At 36.8% G+C, this 18,436-nt stretch overlaps 1 non-coding gene across 1 annotated transcript; it reads left to right on the top strand.

Moving 5' to 3' along the window:
- The first annotated feature begins 18,119 nt into the window (after window positions 1-18,119).
- LOC144236523 (U6 spliceosomal RNA) lies at window positions 18,120-18,226 on the top strand. Its single transcript, XR_013336587.1, has one exon. It is a non-coding gene; the product is annotated as a U6 spliceosomal RNA (small nuclear RNA).
- The last annotated feature ends 210 nt before the right edge of the window (window positions 18,227-18,436 follow it).

Raw genomic sequence — 18,436 nt, 5'->3', positions numbered from 1 at the left:
CACTCCTCCTTTGTCTCCAGCTTCCATCTACTCCCTACTTCTACACTGTCTGTGATCATGCCGTCAAGCTGCCAGACAGCACCTGCCTCCTGAGCTTATCTCAGATGGGGCTGTTTCCCAACCTATCACTTCTGACTGCGGCTTTGACCTGTTCAGACCCTCTGGGGGAGGGTCTCGCTGAGCATGGCCAGTGCCTGCCTGCCCTCATCAACATTTGCAAGACTGTGCTACTGCTGATGCCCAGTGACTGCGGCTGGGTGCCAACCCACCCAGAAAAAGTTTGTGAAATCATGTAGCAGCAGTGTTTAAGATATGGTAAATCACAACACACATCTGGGACCAGGCTTCACCCTTAATGTCCTTATTCTAACACCAGCAAATATGGTTGTTCTCCATGTCTGCTTGGACCTTTGCCTGTGGGGAGGCCTTATAGCCTCTACCAAATGTCCTCCCAGCAAGGGAATCATCTCTTCCTGTGTGGCCCAAGGATGCCTGTGACCTTGCTATCTGCTCCTGGGGATTGCTGTTCCCACCAGAGCACCACCAGGTGTTGAGCTGTGGAGTGTTAGACTCTGTGCTCCCCCTGTTTATAGAGTCTTAATGGAATTTAAACCCTCCCCTTTCTCCCTTTTTTGGTCAGTCCCTTGCAGCTGTTTCCACTCGTCCTTTTTCTCTCCAGCTACTTTCAGAGGGTGATGCCTTTCCCATACTCTCACCCCCCTCCACCACTACCCCCATATTTGTCCTCTCTCTGAAAGCAAAAACAGATCCCTGCTCTCCTGGCTTCTCTCTCCCCCATTTCACTTCTCTGTGTCATGTACTTGCTGAGTTCTGTGGTTCAGGTTGTACAGATTATTGTGTTAATCCTCAAATCAGTTTCCTCGGTATGCAACAGGGTTTAGTGTTGATCTGGCTGCATTTAAGGGATGAGAGATGCAAAAAACCCTTCCATGCTGTTCTGCCTAATTGGCCCCTTTGATTTCATTCTTTGTTATAGCTGAGTAATATTCCTCTCTCTCTCTCTCTCTCTCTCTCTGTGTGTGTGTGTGTGTGTTATATATAATTTTGTATTTTCCTTATCCGTTCAGTAATCGATGGACACTTGGGCTACTTCCATAATTTGGCTATTGTAAATAATGCCTCAATAAACATAGGGATGCATATGTCTTTTTGAATTAGTAGTGTATTTTTTGGGTATCTACCCAGTAGCACAATTATTGGAGCATATGATAGTTCTACTTTTAATTTTTTGAGGAATGCCTATACTGTTTTTCCACAGTGGCTGCCCAAGTTTGCCTTCCCACCAACAGTGTACAAGGTTTTCTTTTTGTCCATATCCTACCCAACACTGTTATTTCTTGTTTTTTATTTTAGCCATTCTGACAGCTATGAGGCAACATCTCACTGTGGTTTTGACTTGCATTTCCCTGATGAGTAATGTTGAGCATCTTTTCATGTATCTATTGGCCATCTATATGGCTTATTTGAAGAAGTGTCTGTTCATGTCTTCTGTCCATTTTTAATAGGATTATTATTATTATTATTATTGGTTTTGAGTTGTGTATGGTGTTTATATATTTTGGATACTAACCCCTTATTGGATATGTCATTTGCAAATATCTTCTCCTATTCAGTAGGTTGTCTTTTAGTTTTGTTGATTGTTTCTTTTGCTGCACAGAAGCTTTTTATTTTGATGTAGTCCAAGTAGTTTATTTTTGTTTCTGTTTCCCTTGCCTACAGGAAGCTTATATAGAAAAATGTTACTATGGCCAATGTCAGAGAAATTATTGTCTGTAGTCTCTTCTAGGATTTGTATGGTTTCAGGGTGTTGAAGCCCCCTGCCCCTACTGTTATTGGTTTAGGTTCTTAATGTATTTTTAGTTTATTTTTATGTATGGTGTAAGGAGGTGATCCAGTTTCATTATTTTGCATGTAACTCTCCAGTTTTCCCAACACTATGTTTTTCTGTTGTTGTTGTTTTTTAATGTTTTATTTATTTCTGAGAGAGAGAGAGAGAGAGAGAGAGACAGCGTGAGCAGGGGAGGGTCAGAGAGAGAGGGAGACAAAGAATCTGAAACAGGCTCCAGGCTCTGAGCTAGCTGTCAGCACAGAGCCCGACGCAGGGCTTGAACCCATGAACCATGAGATCATGACCTGAGCCAAAGTCATACGCTTAACTGACTGAGCCACCCAGGCACTCCCCAACATTATTTGTTGAAGGGACTTTTTCCCATTGCGTATCATTGCCTCCTTTGTTGAAGATTACTTGACCATATAATTGTGAGTTTATTACTGGGCTCTCTATTCTGTTCTGTTGATCATATGTCTGTTTTTTGCCAGTAAAATACTACTTTGATTACTACACCTCTGTATATCTTTTTTTTTAAGTAATTTTTTTAATGTTTTATTTATTTCTAGGAGAGAGAGAGAGACAGCGCGAGCAGGGGAGGGTCAGAGAGAGAGGGAGTCACAGACTGAAACAGGCTCCAGGCTCCGAGCTGGCAATCAGCACAGAGCCCAACGCGGGTCTCGAACCCACGAACCGCGAGGTCATGACCTAAGCGAAAGTCGGACGCTTAACCGACTAAGCCACCCAGGCGCCCCTACACCTCTGTATATCTTGAAATCTGGGATTGTAATACCTCAAGTTTTATTTTTCTTTTTTCAGAATTTCTTTGGCTATTCAGGATTTTGTGGTTCTGTACAAATTTTAGGATTGTTTCTTCTAGTTCTGTGAAAAATGCTATTGATATTTTTGATAAGGATTGAATTAAATCTGTAGATTGCTTTGTGTAGTATGGACATTTTTATGATAGTTGTTCTTTCAGTCCATGAGCATGGATTTCTTTGTGTCATCAATTTCTTTCATCAATGTCTTAGAGTTTTCAGAGTACAGATCTTTCACTTCTATCATTTCTAGCAGCTTTTTGATGGAGACTTTAGGGTTTTTTATATATAGAATCATGTCACCTACAAACAGTGAAAGTTTTACTTCCTCATTACCAATTTGGATGCCTTTTATTTCTTTTTGTTTTCTGATTGCTATGACTAGGACTTCCACTACTATGTTAAATAAAAGTGGTGAGTGGACATCCTTGTCTTGTCCTTGATCCTTGGGGAAAATCTTTCAGTTTTTCACCCTTAGTTATGGTGTTAGCTGTGGGTTTTTCATATATGGCTTTGTTATGTTGAAGTATGTTCTCTCTAAACCTACTTTATAGAAATTTTTTTATCAGCTGGATGTATGCCGTGCTTTGTCAAGTGTTTTTCCTGTATCTGTTACAGTGATCATGTAGTTTTTATCATTCCTGTGCTTGATGTGATGTATCATATTGATTGACTTGTGAATATAGAACCAACTTAATATCCCAAGACTAAATCTTATTGTTAGTGGTGAATGGTTTGTACTAATATTTTGTTGAGGATTTTTGCATCTATGTTCATCAGAGATACTGACTCATGGTTCTCTTTCTTTTTGTAGTGTCTTTATTTGGTTTTGATACCAAGGTAATGCTGGCCTCATAGAATGAATTTGGAGGCTTTCCTTCCTGTTTGGAATAGTTTGAGAAGAATAGGTAATAATTCTTCTTTAAATGTTTGGGAGATTTCACCTGTGAAGCCATCTGGTCCTGGAATTTTATTGGAGTTTGTTGATTACTGATTCAATTTTATTGCTGGTAATTGGTCATTCAAATTTTCCTTTCCTTTCCTTTCTTTTCCTTTCCTTTCCTTTCCTGATTCAGTTTTGGGACATTATGTTTCTAGGAATTTATCCATTTCTTCTAGATCGTCCAATTTGTTGGCATGTATTTTCATAATATTCTCTTAAAATTGTATTTGTGATGTAGGTAGTTATTTCTCCTATTTCATTTCTGATTTTGTTTATTTGAGTCCTCTTATATCTCTTATTTTAAAAAAATGAGTCTGGCTAAAGTTTTATTATTTTTGTTATCTTTTTAAAGAAACAACTCCTGGTTTCATTGATTTTGTTCTGTTGCTTTTTAGGTTCTATTTCTTTTATATCTGCTCTAATCTTTATTATTTCCTTCCTTCTACTCGTTTTGGGTTTTGTTTGTTCTTCTTTTGTTAGCTCTGTTAGGTGTAAGGTTAAGTTGTTTTTTGAGATTTTTTTGCCTCTTGAGGTAGGCCTGCATTTCCTTCTTTCTTTTTTAAAATCTTAGTTATATATTTTAAGACAGAGAGAGCAAGAGGAAGAGTAAGAGACAGAGAGAGAGCACGAGTGGGGAAGTGGCAGAGGGAGAGAGGGAGAGACTGCCAAGCAGGCTCCATGCTGTCATCTCAGAGCCCCACGTGGGACTCCATCTCATGAACCACGAGATCATGACTTGAACCAAAATCAAGAGTTGTATGCTTAACCAACAGAGACACCCAGGCGCCCTGGTAGGCCTGTATTTCTATATACTTCATTTATAGAACAATTTTTGCTTCCTTTCAAAGATTTAAGACTCTTCTGTTTTTATTTTCATTTGTATACATGTACTTTTTGATTTCCTCTTTGATTTCTTTGTTGACCCATTCATTGCTTAATAGCACATTATTTATTTAACTACCATGTATTTGTGTTTTTTCTTGTGGTTGATTTCTAGTTTAATAGCATTATGGTCAGAAAAGATGCATGGGATGACTTTAGTCTTTTTGAATTTGTTGAATCTTGTTTTGTGGCCCAATATGTGATCTGTTCTGGAGGGGTGTTCCATATGCACTTGAGAAGAATGTACATTCTGCTGTTGTAGGATGGAATGTTCTGAATATACTATTAGATACATATGGTCCAATGTGTCTTTCAAAACCACTGTTTTCTTGATTTTCTGTTTGGATGATCTCTCCATAGATGTAAGTAGGGTGATAAATCTCCTCTACTGTTATTGTATTACTATCAATTATATCCTTTATGTTTATTATTAGCCACTTTATGTATTTGGGTGCTTTCATGTTGGGTCAACAAATATTTACAATTGTTATATCTTCTTGTTGGAGTGTTTCTTTTATGATTATATTGTGTCCTTCTCTGTTTCTTATTACAATCTTTGGTTTAAAGTTTATTTTGTCCAACATAATTATTGCTACCTCTGCTTTCTTTTCACTTTCATTTGCATGATAGAATGCTTTTCCATTTCCTCAATTTCAATCTACGTGTGTCTTTAAGTCTAAAATGACTCTCTTGTAGGCAGCATTTACTCTGTCCTCCAAGCCATTGATCCATTCTCTGCTTCTTCTAGTCTACTATTTATTCCCTCTAGTGTATTTCTAATTTCAGTTATTGAGTTTTTCATCTGTTTCTTTTTCGTGTTTTCTATCTCTTTGTTGAGGGTTTTACTGAGGTCCTCCTCTCTTTTCTCAATTCCCGTGAATATTGTTATGACCACTACTTTAAATTCTCTATCAGGCATATTATTTATCTCTGTATCATTTAGGTCTCTTGCTGTGATTTTTGTCCTCTTCTTTCATTTGGGACATATTGTCCTGTCTCTTCATTTCATCTAAATTTCTGTGTCTGTTTCTATGTATTAGGGAAGTCAGCTATGTGTCCTACTCTTGAAAATAGTGGCCTCATGAAAAAGAGGCCCTATAGTGTCCTGCAGTGCAGTGTCCCCTGCTCACCAGAATTTTTGCTTCAGGATGACTCTTATTGGTATTGTGTGCATCCTACTATTATAGCTGAACTGTGTTTGCTTTGAGTCCAGCCATCTACAATGGCTTTCTTTGCCTGTTTTAGGAAGGATTTGGTACCTGTGTTGTTAATGGGCCAGTTTAAGGCTACTTTGGACTTGAGTCAGACTAGATGTTTGCCAAAGATGCAGAGATGACAGGAGAATGTGAGGCTAGATATGTAGTGCCAGCAAGGTCTGTGCAAGGAGAAGGGGACCTGTAGCTATAGGACCAAGGCAGTTTGGTTGGAGCCAGAGGATCTGCAGAAGCACATGGGGTGATGTGTGGTATTAGCAAGGTTTGTGCACATCTGTTGTGGGAAGGGACTTGCAGTGGAAGCCTTGCTTGAGAAGACATGTCCACAAGAGAATGCAAGGGTGGGGTTTGCTGTTACCAAGTTAGGTAGGGAGTATTAGTGTTGGTGGTATCCACAGATGTCTATGCATTTATGTTGGGGAGTGGGTGAGGCAAATGGTGCCCACCTTTCTTCCTGAAGAAGTCTTTCAATGATCCCTGCCCATCCAGCACACACGCTGAGATTAGTAAACAAATTTCCCTGCCATACATCCTAGGTATTTTTCAAACTGCTGCTTCTATGCTGTATTTCAGGGGTGCTGTTTGTTGTGCTCTTTAAGGGGGTGGGGGACTCAGTTTTCTCTCACCCTCCCAGCTGTCCCACCCACTGGCTGACTTTCAAAGTACCAGGTTTTGAGCTCTGGTGATTGTAAGAACTTGTTAAATTCTGCCCATCCCTCTATTTTTCAAAGCCAAGTATTATGGGGACTCCTCTTCCTTTTGTGTGCTCCCTGGTATGAGAATCTGTTTTTCTTTTTCCTCTCCAGGTCCACATGTTCCCTCCCTACCAGGGACAGTTCTCCAGTCCCTTTATCTCTTAGCTGTGTCTCTGCCCTTTCTACCCTCTTTGATGTGGCGTCTTCTCTATATTAAGATGTGGAGAGTTTGTTCTGTCTGTCTTCAGACCATTTTCTGGGTTATTTATCCTGATAGGGCTCACTGTGTTGTATCAGTGAGACAAGGTAAGCTTAGAGTCCTCTTACTCTACCATCTTCCCAAAAAATCCTGTATGACTCTTTAAATTTTGGTTTATAACATTTTTTTAAAATTTTTATTTATTTTGGAGAGAGAGAGCACAAGCTGGGTAGGGGCAGAGAGACAGGGAGACACAGAATCCAAAACAGGCTCTGAGCTCTCAGCACAAAGCCTGATGCAGGGCTCAAACTCACAAACCGTGAGATCATGATGTGAGCTGAAGTTGAACACTTAACCAACTGAACTGTCCAGATGCCTCTAAATTTTGCTTTCAATATAGTTTTCTATCCTCTAGTTTACCTATAGTTTCTCTTTCTTTGTCATTGGATTTCTTTGTCTTTATCAGAGAAGGAAAATTTCATAGGTAGAACTCTAAATTATTAGCTGTGATATTTAAAGCTTAAAACTACAAGGATTAAAAGACTGGAGCTATGACAGGTATAAGCATTTTGTAGAAAATTATATATGTATACATACTCATATGCTTACACACATATACATGTAATTTTTACTATACAAAAATTAAAAACAGTGTGCAAAACTATTTCATAATTGATGTTTGCCTCGTGACCCCAAATGCAGCATGAAACCTTGGAGATTTCAAAGGACTTTTTTTTGACACTCATGGTAGAGTCAGAAAAGAATTCTGAAGCCATTAATTTTAACTATGTTCATGCAGCTATGCTATATATTAATCTTCTCTATCATTTTTCTTATCAAACTTATATTATCACAGACTACAGGATAGATTTTTAAAAATCTTTCTTTTACTCTATATACCAGGCAGGTGGCTGACTCTTGATCTCAAAATATGTATCATTTTCTATGATGAGTAACTATTGAGATTTTTTTTTCTTTCTGAGATGTAATTGGAGATTTAGCACCTTCTTGCACAAAAGAATTTTTCAATATAGCATTTACTTTTATCTTCTATGGAAAGCTAGCTTGAAATCTGAGGGAATTAACAGCTTTCCTTCTATTGAATTATATTTTTAATTAGTACTATAAAGTTCAAATTTTTTTGTCTTAGTTCTTCATAGTCTTGTTAATAACTTGCCTTAAACTCCCTCTTTGCAAATTCTTTGTTCTTTTTTATTTTTTTATTTATTTTTGAGAGTCAGAGAGAGAAAGCGTGAGCAGGGGAGGATCAGAGAGAGAGGGAGACACAGAATCCGAAACAGGCTCCAGCAGGGCTAGCAGAGCCCGACGCCGGGCTCGAACACACGAACTGTGAGATCACGACCTGAGCCAAAGTTGGACGCTTAACCGACTAAGCCACCCAGGCGCCACTGCAAATTCTTTATTCTAACAGGAATCCTACAGATGTAGATTGTATGAATCATGTCTTCAGTAGACTTTGTATGGAAATATTTGTTAGTAGGAATACATTTGTTTCTCTTGTATTTACCAGATCATTTGAGATTGATGCCTGTGAGAGATCCAGATGCTATGCTTGTGATTCACCACCATAGTCCACGAAGCTTCTGGGTAAGATTTCTTTATTTTTAAAAGATTTTTTAATGTTTTCTTTTTTAATTAGAGAAAGAGAGAGAGAGAGAGAGAACGGGAGGGGCAGAGAAAGAACAGGACAGATCTGAGGCAGGCTCTGTGCTACCAGGCTGATAGCAGCGAGCCTGATGTGGGACTTGAACTTATGAACCATGAGATCATGAACTGAGCTGAAGTCAGATGCTCAACCAACTGAGTTACCCAGGTACCTCTGGGTAAGATTTCCTTAAGGGACATTATAGTTATATGGCCTCTGAAGCATTTTCAATATCAACTTATTTTAATATTTTTAAAGATATACTCACTGAAGTTTAAAAGAAACAGATGGTTGAATTATTTCTGAGTGGTATTATTTAAAGATTCCTTATTGGACCATACATTGTCTCCAGTAGGATTTGAAAAGCATTTAGTAGGAGCTAATATTTTATTCAGCAGTATTCTAGATAATGCATAACATTATTAAACATTAACTCCACCTTGTAGGATCTTAATGATATCATAATTTCAGAGCACTTCTCAGAGACTACAGCTTCTCTAATATGGGCAGAATTTTTTACGGGAAATCTGAAATGTCTTTAAGATTTTATGTTTCCTATAGTTGCTTCTAGGGACATTATGAATTCATATTACAGGTAGGCTAGGGGCTAGTTCATAGTTTTTTAGATTCTGGGACCTATATAAATACCTCTTTATATGGGATTCTTGAAAAATTCCATATCTGAAATTCCTTCTCTGGAAAGAGAAGAGGTTGGGGAAGTTGATAGTCATTGCCTATAACATTTAAAATTTCTGTCTACAGCCTATGTACTCTTTATCCCTATTTTCTCTCTCTCGTGTCCCTCTCCATATTCTCCCATATTTCCTTTCTACTATGAACTGGGATACTAGCTGACTAGATGCCAAAAACTCTCTTATGCCATTTCTGTGGGTAGTTTTCATTACTGCTTTCTTCATTTAGAGAAAATAAAGATAAAACAGTATTTTCAGGCAGTGGACCAAAGCAATCATCTTAGCTGGGGCTCAACTCTACTTAAAGAAATAGACTAACATAATCTTAGAACATTTGTATTAGAAGGACCATTAGAAAGTTTCTCTAACAATTAACATAACTTCACAAATTATGTATGAAAATTCAGGCTGTGTGTAAGACGGCATAATAAATTAGTGTTGGAGATAAAATCTGTACCTAAATCTTCAGAATCCCATTGCAAGTTATGTGAATGTATAAATTCCCTTCCATTCAGAACTGACTTTCTAGAACGTGTCCACATTGAATTTTTGATCCTGGTCAGTGGTTCATATCTTAGTAAGCTAAATTGGATTACTAAATCTCAAAACTGCTTTTAGATTAGCTAATTGTAACTGAGCACCTTGTAGCCCTGTGCATTGCAAACTGGACGACTTTGTGGCACCATAATGATCTCTGCCCATGTTGGTTCCAGCCACGTAGGCAAACATGTAAAAGATGTCTTAAGGAATGAATGGATTATGAGATCAGTTCCTAAAGCATATTATAAAGGATGTAGTGAAGGAAGCGAGGAGAAGCTCATTAATATCTCTAATCAGGAAAGCATGGACATACCTACTTAATGAAGAGTTAGATTAGATGACTCTAATGTCCTTTCTACTTGAGAATATACTATGAAACCTGACCAATAGCCTATTGGTTGCATTAATTTTTATTGCTCTATGATACATTACTTAAAAGGTTGGTGGCCTAAAACAGCACAAAATATTATTTCACAGTTTCACAGTTAGGAGTCTAGGTATGAAATAGCTTTGTTTAGGTCTCACTCAGTTAAAATCAAGGTATTAGCTGGGGCTGTAATCTCATCTAAGGTTTGGAATCTCCTTCAAAGCTCATTCAGGTTGCTGGCAGAATTCAGTTCCTTGAAGTTGTGGGACAATGGGCCTCAGCTCCCAGAGACTGGCTCTCTCCACATGCAGTTCACATTATGGCTGTCTGTGTCTTATGGCCAGCTAGAGAACCCTCTCATTTGTCCTGTCTCTGATCTCTAGACTCTCCTAAAAAAAAAAAAAAAAAGAAGCCTTACCTGATTAGGTCAGGTCCCCCTAAGATGATCTTTTTAATTATCTTAAAGTAACCATTGGGGATTTAATTACATATGCAAAACCCCTTCAATTTTTTTCCATATAATATAGCCTAATTACAGAAGTGATATCCTATCATATTAGTGGGTCCTTTCCCACTCAAAGGGGATACACAGGGTGTTATACCCTAGGGTGTGGGAATCTTGGGTCATTTTAGAATTTTCCCTACCACACTGGGGAACAGTAGAGTCCTATATTTGTGTTAAAGCATTGAAAATAGTAAACATTATATCATGTCCAGAATAACATATTTTTCTGGTTTACTTTGTAAGCTTTTATCCTCCTTGAATAATTTTTAAATGAAATATATATATATTTTTTCCTTATATGAGATTAAGATAGTCTCTAATTCAGAAATGGAGGAAAAAGCCCTGCAGCCAAATTAAGTAAAGCTGGGGTCCATCTGCATTGGGCCAGCTTGTCTGGAGTATTTGTTAAGTCTTTGGGAATGGCTTTGTTTTCAACTCCAGTTAAGATACATAATAGATTATCCTCCTAGTTTAAAAAAAAAAAAATCACATGATTTTTTACTTGTACTAGTAATGAAACATCTACTTTATGTAAAATGTACATGAAAGAAGTAGATTTTACTTTTTCCCTCCTAAGACACCATTCTGTAATTTATTAACATTCATCCTATTTTAGGCCAGTGTCTATATGTGCTGGTACATTTTTCCCTGAGAGTATAATGGAGTTCTGCTTTTCTCTCTTGATATGCTCTTGTAATACTATTACTAATATTTTACCATAGAATTGGTATATGATTTTTTCTTTGTAGGCATCTAAAGTTAGGTTCTAGTTTAAGGAATTCACTACTTACATTTGGTTCCTGGGCTAACTTCTAGTTCTCAACTTTATTGAACACATTGGCTAATAGTAAAAAATGAGTTATTTGTCAGTAAGTATCTGCCTCAAATGCCCATACTTTGTAGCCAAATTATATTTGTCTATAAGTTTGACATGAATTATTTGTATTTATGAAAAGTTCCTAATAAAACTATGGAAGTATAGAAAAAAATCAATGCCAGTTTTTGTTTTGCTGTTTATTCTTATTTGATTGGAATACACTTTGCAGTGTGTAGTTTCCATGAACCTTGCCTAAAAGTGGTTTATGTTAGTGTATCATCCAAAGGCTTTATTGAAGAGACATGTTTTTAGGATTGATAAGTAGGTCAGCTCATGAGGTGGGTGAAGGAGGATGTGTGGGGTCATTTTCAAAAAGCAGGTAGAATCAGCTCTTTTCTCTCCCCATTTAGCTGACGACAAACAGATTTATGTGAAGGGAACCAGGGGGTCAGCAGATGCCTCACTGCCTCTCTCTGAATACTCTGGTCATATTAATTCATCATCTGTTTCTCACTCACCCTTTTTCAGCTTGTGCTGTCCACCTGGCTTATGCAGCAAAACTGCAAACTTCACTAAGATGCTAACAGTGTTCTTTCCACTCTCAAAATCAGTAAACTTGTTTCATTTTTGGGATTGGCCCAAGTCCTCCTCACAACCAAACTCAAAGGAACATTCACATTCAGCTTATTCAGGACAGCATATCGACCTTCAATGTACATCTTGCAAAAAATAAACTTTCATGAGGGCCCAAGGAGGTACAGGATTGCTTGAAGGCCGTTTTCTAGTAACGGTTTACCTTTTAGAGCTAACCTTTTTGAGCTCCTTCTTTCTCATGTAGGTACAAGCTTTTAGTTTTCTTTTAATATATATTCTGATGCATAGAAAAGATGCTGAAAAAAATACTTCACTCTTAGGAAAAAGACTTAAAATTTCAGTGGTTATAAAAGTGTATTTCTGGATTTTTAGACTGTATGATATATATTAATTACTTAGAATCTCATTTATTTAATAATGTTTCTTACCACTAAATTTCAATTAAATTTTACTTTACCATTCTCATTCCTATTCTAATATTTATTTTTAAAATAGAAATTGAAGGGGTGCCTGGGTGGCTCAGTCGGTTAAGCATCCAACTTCGGCTCAGGTCAGGATCTCATGGTTCGTCGGTTCGAGCCCCGTGTCAGGCTCTGTGCTGGCAGCTAGCTCAGAGCCTGGAACCTGCTTCAGATTCTTTGTCTCCCTCCCTCTCTGACCCTCCCCTACTCATGCTGTCTCTTTCTCTCTCTCAGAAATAAATAAAAACATTCATTTAAAAAAATAGAAATTGAAGAAGGAAGATTAAGGTTTAATATGTTTTTCCCCTAACATGGAAATATTTTACGTTTTAATATAAAATAAACATTTGGCTACTACCAAATTATTTTCCAGAAAGTTGACAAAAACTTAGACTCTTACCAATAGTCTATTTAAGTATGTCTTTCTACACCTTAATTATCTTTCAAATTTTTGTCAATTTCATATACTACTGGTAATTCAAAGACTCAAAGATGTGATATAACACAGTACATCTTAGAATGTTGAGGTGCAGTTAGAACTTAAGGAACATGTGGAGGTAACAAGAGAGGACATTAGAAACTGGAAGAAACGAGATGGTTCTGGGTGGTGTGGTGTGTGTGTGTTTGTGTGTGTGTGTGCATATATGGCCCTGAATCAAGGATTTGGACCTTATCCCAAGGGAATCAGAAAATTATTGAAGGGTTTTACAGAGTGGAGTTGTATGTATGATTAGATATTTTTTAAAGGGTCATTTTGGCAGCTATGAGCAAGATGCATTGGAGGGTTTCCAGACTGGAAGAACAGAGAGCTCTTAGGAATTATTATATTCCAGAGAGAAAAACTTAACATCAAAAGAAAAGAAAAGAAAAGAAAAGAAAAGAAAAGAAAAGAAAAGAAAAGAAAAAGAAAAAAAACCAATAAAGCTTAAGGATAATCAAAATTATAGCTGAGAAAATATGTTTCTAGTTATTTCACTAAATTTATATTATTTTGTTTTTCTTAGCCTCTTTAGTCTTTATGTTACGTGGGGATTAAAGTTATAAATCTCAAACATATTCTTAGAATATGAATCCTTAGACCCCAAGGCAACATTAAATGTGAAAACATTCCTAAGAGATTGATTGAGAGCATTAATGATTTCAATCTTTACAGAATATATTTTTTAAAAAGATTAAAAATGCTAAATAGATTGATTTTTAAAATGGCCTCAGTTTTCTACCCCTCTCTGTGATGTGACTTTTGACATGTGACATGACATCAAAGGACGGAGGCTATTTCCCACCTTGAGAATCTGGCCCAGCCTTGTGGCTTACTTTGCCCAATTTCATGATGTGGTGGTGTGCCAACTTTGAGCCTAGACCTCAAAGTCTTGTGCTCTTACGTTCTGTCTTTTGGGACCCTGCTACCATAGGTTAGTCTGCTGGAGTGTGAGAGACTAGTGTCTTAACTAAGATTAATTTAGAACAGCCTATCCCCTTTGACCTACCAGCAGACACATGGTTGAGCCCCACTGAGCCCAACTCAAATCAACAAAATGACCCAGCCAACCCACAGGCTTCTGACTACAAATGTTTCTTGTATACTACTATGCCTGTGAAGTGTTGTGGTTGTTATTCCTATTTTGCAGATAAATTGAACATTATGACAATACATAACTGGTATAACTGGGGACGATTTGGGGCAATCCAACAGAAAAAACATGAAGTGGAACCCAAGCATTCTGCCTCCTTCTATCTCAAGATTGTGAGTTTCTAGCTATTGACTGAATCTCTGTGATTGAATATACTGAATATTTATTTTGAAATAAAAATTATAATGATCATTATTTAATAACCTTAAAGACTTTATAAACTAATTTTATACATTTCATTTTTTAAGATAATTTAACCTAGTTAAAAAACCCGGATACATACATTCTAAAATGGAGGCTGCAATCTAAAATGCCTGTAGAGGCCAGGCATGCAGTATAATTGAGTGACTCATGCTTGGTATAAAATACCAGGCAGTAGGGAACAAATGGCAAAGTGAGAGACATATATCCAATCCAAAGGCATTAAATTTAAAATTTTAAGAATATTATGCCAGGAAACACATATATGAGGATCAAGTTAGTCCATATGTTGCCAGTTTACAAACTCTGTTCTAAAATTTTGATTTCTGACCTATGTTTAAAAATTAGCTCACACTTTATCTTTAATAAGTTTGAGGTTGAACTTTGTGACTAGAAGAGCATGAAGGAAGGATGAGATGTTTATGTTTTATGTCCTTTACCTCCTCCATAACCTTTCAATAGTAATCAGTACACATCAGATTGGTCCCAGCACCTTTTTTTCTTTACCCATCCAGATATAATAGGACAGCTAAAACTTTTGGAAAAGTAAGTAAAATATCCCCATTCTGGAGGATCTGTCTGTGACTAGTACCTGGAAAAAATTTATTTTAGCTGTGTGTATTTAAAGGTCACCTCCCCTTTGGTGTGGAGAAGAGGTTCACTGAGTCATCAACATGGCACAAATGCAGTATTTTATCACCAGCTGTCACAACCCACCCTAACATGGATCTTATAAGCAGATTCCAAGTACTAGTTCTGTATATTGTTCACACACACAAAGTTTGGCTGCAGGGTATATTTCTCCCTGAATATTAGAAGAGATAAAAACAAACTTCTATTAAAATGTCCTTGTCCACTTTTTTCTTAAGTTTATTTACTTTGGGGAGGGGCATAGAGAGAGAGGAAGAAAGAGGCAATCCCAAGCAGGCTCCAAAGGAGCCTGACATACAGCTTGAACCCATAAACCACGGGATTATGACTTGAAGCTAAATCAAGACTTGGATGCTTAACTGGCTGAGCCACCCAGATGCCCCAAAATTCCTTGTCCTCTTGAGCATGGTTCAGAGATACAGGCAAATTGAATAATCAGCTAATTTAAAGTTAATTCATTAATAATATATTTCAGAGACTCTATCATCATTTGATTTTCTCTATTACTCTCTTTACCTCCTGCATATATATGTACATGTGTATTCACACATACAATAACTGACAGTAAGAGGTTACAAAAAGAAATAAATAAAAAATGCATTCCCAAGGAACACTTTCAGTGATACGAAGTAGAAAGATGGAGAAAGAAATACTGGAAGAAGAAAATTGTCTTGCAATTATAGTAGTAGTAGTAATTAGAGTAATCTAAAGAGAGGAATATTTGTAGCCATAACACCTACTGATTTAAGTAAAGAAAGAGCTTGAAGGGTGCTTGTTTCCAAATGCTCCCATGGCTTCTCATAATTTTCTGAGAAAGAATGTTATTAACACAGCATGTAATAGCCACTCAGTAAATACTTGTTAAGTGACTGACGCGGTTGACAATCTGTCACAGAATTTGGATATGATTTCTCTAACTTTTATCCACCCCAACGTCCTTACTTTTTATGTCAGCAATAAATGCATAGAATAAAATGTTCTTTGCAACTAATGTAACATATTTAGATATTTCTCTTTGGAAAACACCTCTTGAATTTCCTGGCTGACTACAAAGCAATTTATCCATTTATTTATTTATTCATTCTAATTATATTTATTGAGTGTTTTAGGTATTGTCTGGGCAATGGGGTATAATAATGATGAAGAGAGTTACGTTTCTATTATAATGGAACTTATGTTCTAGTTGGAAAAATAGATTTAAAAATCATTAATACATATAAAATAATTAAACAGGATATTTGTAAATAGTGATAAATGCTATAAAAGAAATAAACAAGATATTATGAAGAAAAATAAAGGAATAGGAGTTGGGATGAGTTGGCTAGTATATGGTGAAATGAGACCTCTCTGAACAGAGTAATATATTTGCAGTCATCTAATGCTTAAGAATAAGCCATCCAGAGATCAGTTTTCCATAATGGCAGACTAGTTTGTTTCTTATCAATGCTCCCACTGGGAATAACTATAAAGCTGGAATAAATAAAACAATATATTTGATGGCATCAGAGGGATATCAAGATAGTGAAGATGTGTTAGGAAATACATAGAAATGAATCCAAGATTTGGCATCAGTTTTCCCCTTGTGGTATTTGCTGATTCAAAAGTGGCAGCTGAGAAACTGAAGTTAAAACCTTGGCTTAGAGGACAAACTGAGCAGAAATTTTAGCAGTCTCTGGATGCTGCCAGAGCTTGGAGCTCTCTAAGGAGGAGAGGCCCTGGTAAACACCTGAAGTTGTTATCTGGAACCCCAAAGGTCTAATCACTAGGAGAAAGGGTATATGAGTAATAAACTACCCCTTAGAATAATGGAAGCCCAGTTTTATATTAGCTCAATGCCTGATTATATTATGGTAATCTCTGCCTAGCCTAGTTGCCTGCCAAGAGCAATCGTAAATCCTCTCTGGTGGAAGATAACATCATTTAGAGCTTTCACAGTATTTGGCACTCAATCTAAAGTAACTGAATGTATAAAAATATCATAACTGAATGAAAGCCAAGAGGAAAAAAACCCTGAGCAACAGAATATACAGAAGATCCAGATACTGGAATTATAAAATGATCAAATTTGGAATTTAAAGTAATATGATTAAAATGCTTCATAAGTTAACCATGAAGATACTTTGATAGAGAAGTGGAAAAATATAAAAAGATAAAATTTCTAAAACTGAAAATACAACTGAAATTAATAATTCAATAAATAGTTTATCATCAGATTAATCACAGCTGAAGAGAGAATTGGTGAACTGGAATATAGGTTAGGAAAAAATATCTAGAATGAAGCACAAAGAGGTAAAAGAAGGGAAAACACAAAAAGAACATACATGTTATATGGTTATAGTTTCAGAATGAGCTTCTAGAGACAGGGAATGACATTTGAAGACATAATGGCTAAGAAAAATTTAAACCACATTTAGGGAGTCTCTACTATTTCCAAGCAGGATAAATACAAAGAAAATCATACATAGAGACAGCATAATTAAACTGCTGAAAACTGAAGACAAAGAATTAATATATAAGCAGTGAGAAGAAAAAGGCATTATCTTCAAAAGAGCAATAATTAGACTGACAAGGAAATGGTCTCTTCAAAGCGCCAAAGGAAAATAACTTCTGATCCATAATTCTATACTCAGTGAAAATATCTTTCAAAAATTAAGGCAAAATTAAGACATCTTCAAACAAAAAGTTAAAAAATATATCACCACTAGAATCACATTAAAGATACACTTAAGGGTGTTCTTTAAGCAAAAGAAATGATCACAGGTGGAATTAGGGGGCTACAGAAAAAAATGAATAACACTGAATGGGGAAAGTACATGAGTATATGAGTATTGACAGGACAAAATAGTATTGTTTTAGAAAGCACAAAAACAATAATCTATTTCTTTTGCAGTTTAATTATTGTGTATGTGTATACTGTACTGTGTGTGTACCAAAACTCTGGCCTAGTTACTATGGGTGCATAAAAAACTACCCCAAAACTTTATGGCTTAAAATTATTATAATGTATATTTTGCTGACATTTGGGCAGGGGTTGGCAGAGTGGCTTATTTCTGCTTCAGTTAGCATCAGCTAGAGTGGCTCAAAGGCTAGGAACTGTAATCATCCGGAGGCGTGCTTTCATGTCTGGCAGTTGATGCTGGCTCTTGGCTGAGACCTTTGCTTGGGCTGTTGACTAGAATTTTTTATTCTATATGGGAACTGGGTCCTGAGGAGAGCTGCTTAACACACACACACACACACACACACACACACACACACGCACAAACGGAGAGAGAGAGAGAGAGAGAGAGAGAGAGAGATCAGTCTGATGGAAGACTATTCCAAGCATAGGAAACAGCAAGTACAAGTGTTCTGAGGTGGGAATTATTCAGTGTGTTCAAGAGACAGTCGTTCTGTGCTCACTTCGGCAGCACATATACTAAAATTGGAACAATACAGAGAAGATTAGCATGGCCCCTGCACATGGATGACACGCAAATTCATGAAGTGTTACATATTTTTGAGTGGGCCAATCAGGTAATTAGAGAAGAAATTTAAAAATATATGGAAACAAATGAAAATGAAAATACAACTATCCAAACTCTATGGGATGTGGCAAGGCAGTCCTAAGAGGAAAGTACATTGCTCTCCAGGCCTATTTCAAGAAATTAGAAAAAGTACAAGTACAAAATCTACCAGGGTACCTAAAGGAACTAGAAGGAGAGCAACAAG

The sequence above is a fragment of the Crocuta crocuta genome, unplaced genomic scaffold (assembly GCF_008692635.1).
Source record: "Crocuta crocuta isolate KB4526 unplaced genomic scaffold, BGI_CrCroc_1.0 scaffold286, whole genome shotgun sequence".
NCBI lineage: Eukaryota > Metazoa > Chordata > Mammalia > Carnivora > Hyaenidae > Crocuta > Crocuta crocuta.
The sequence above is the reverse complement of the archived record's forward strand: the minus strand, read 5'-3'. Positions and strand labels throughout refer to the sequence as shown.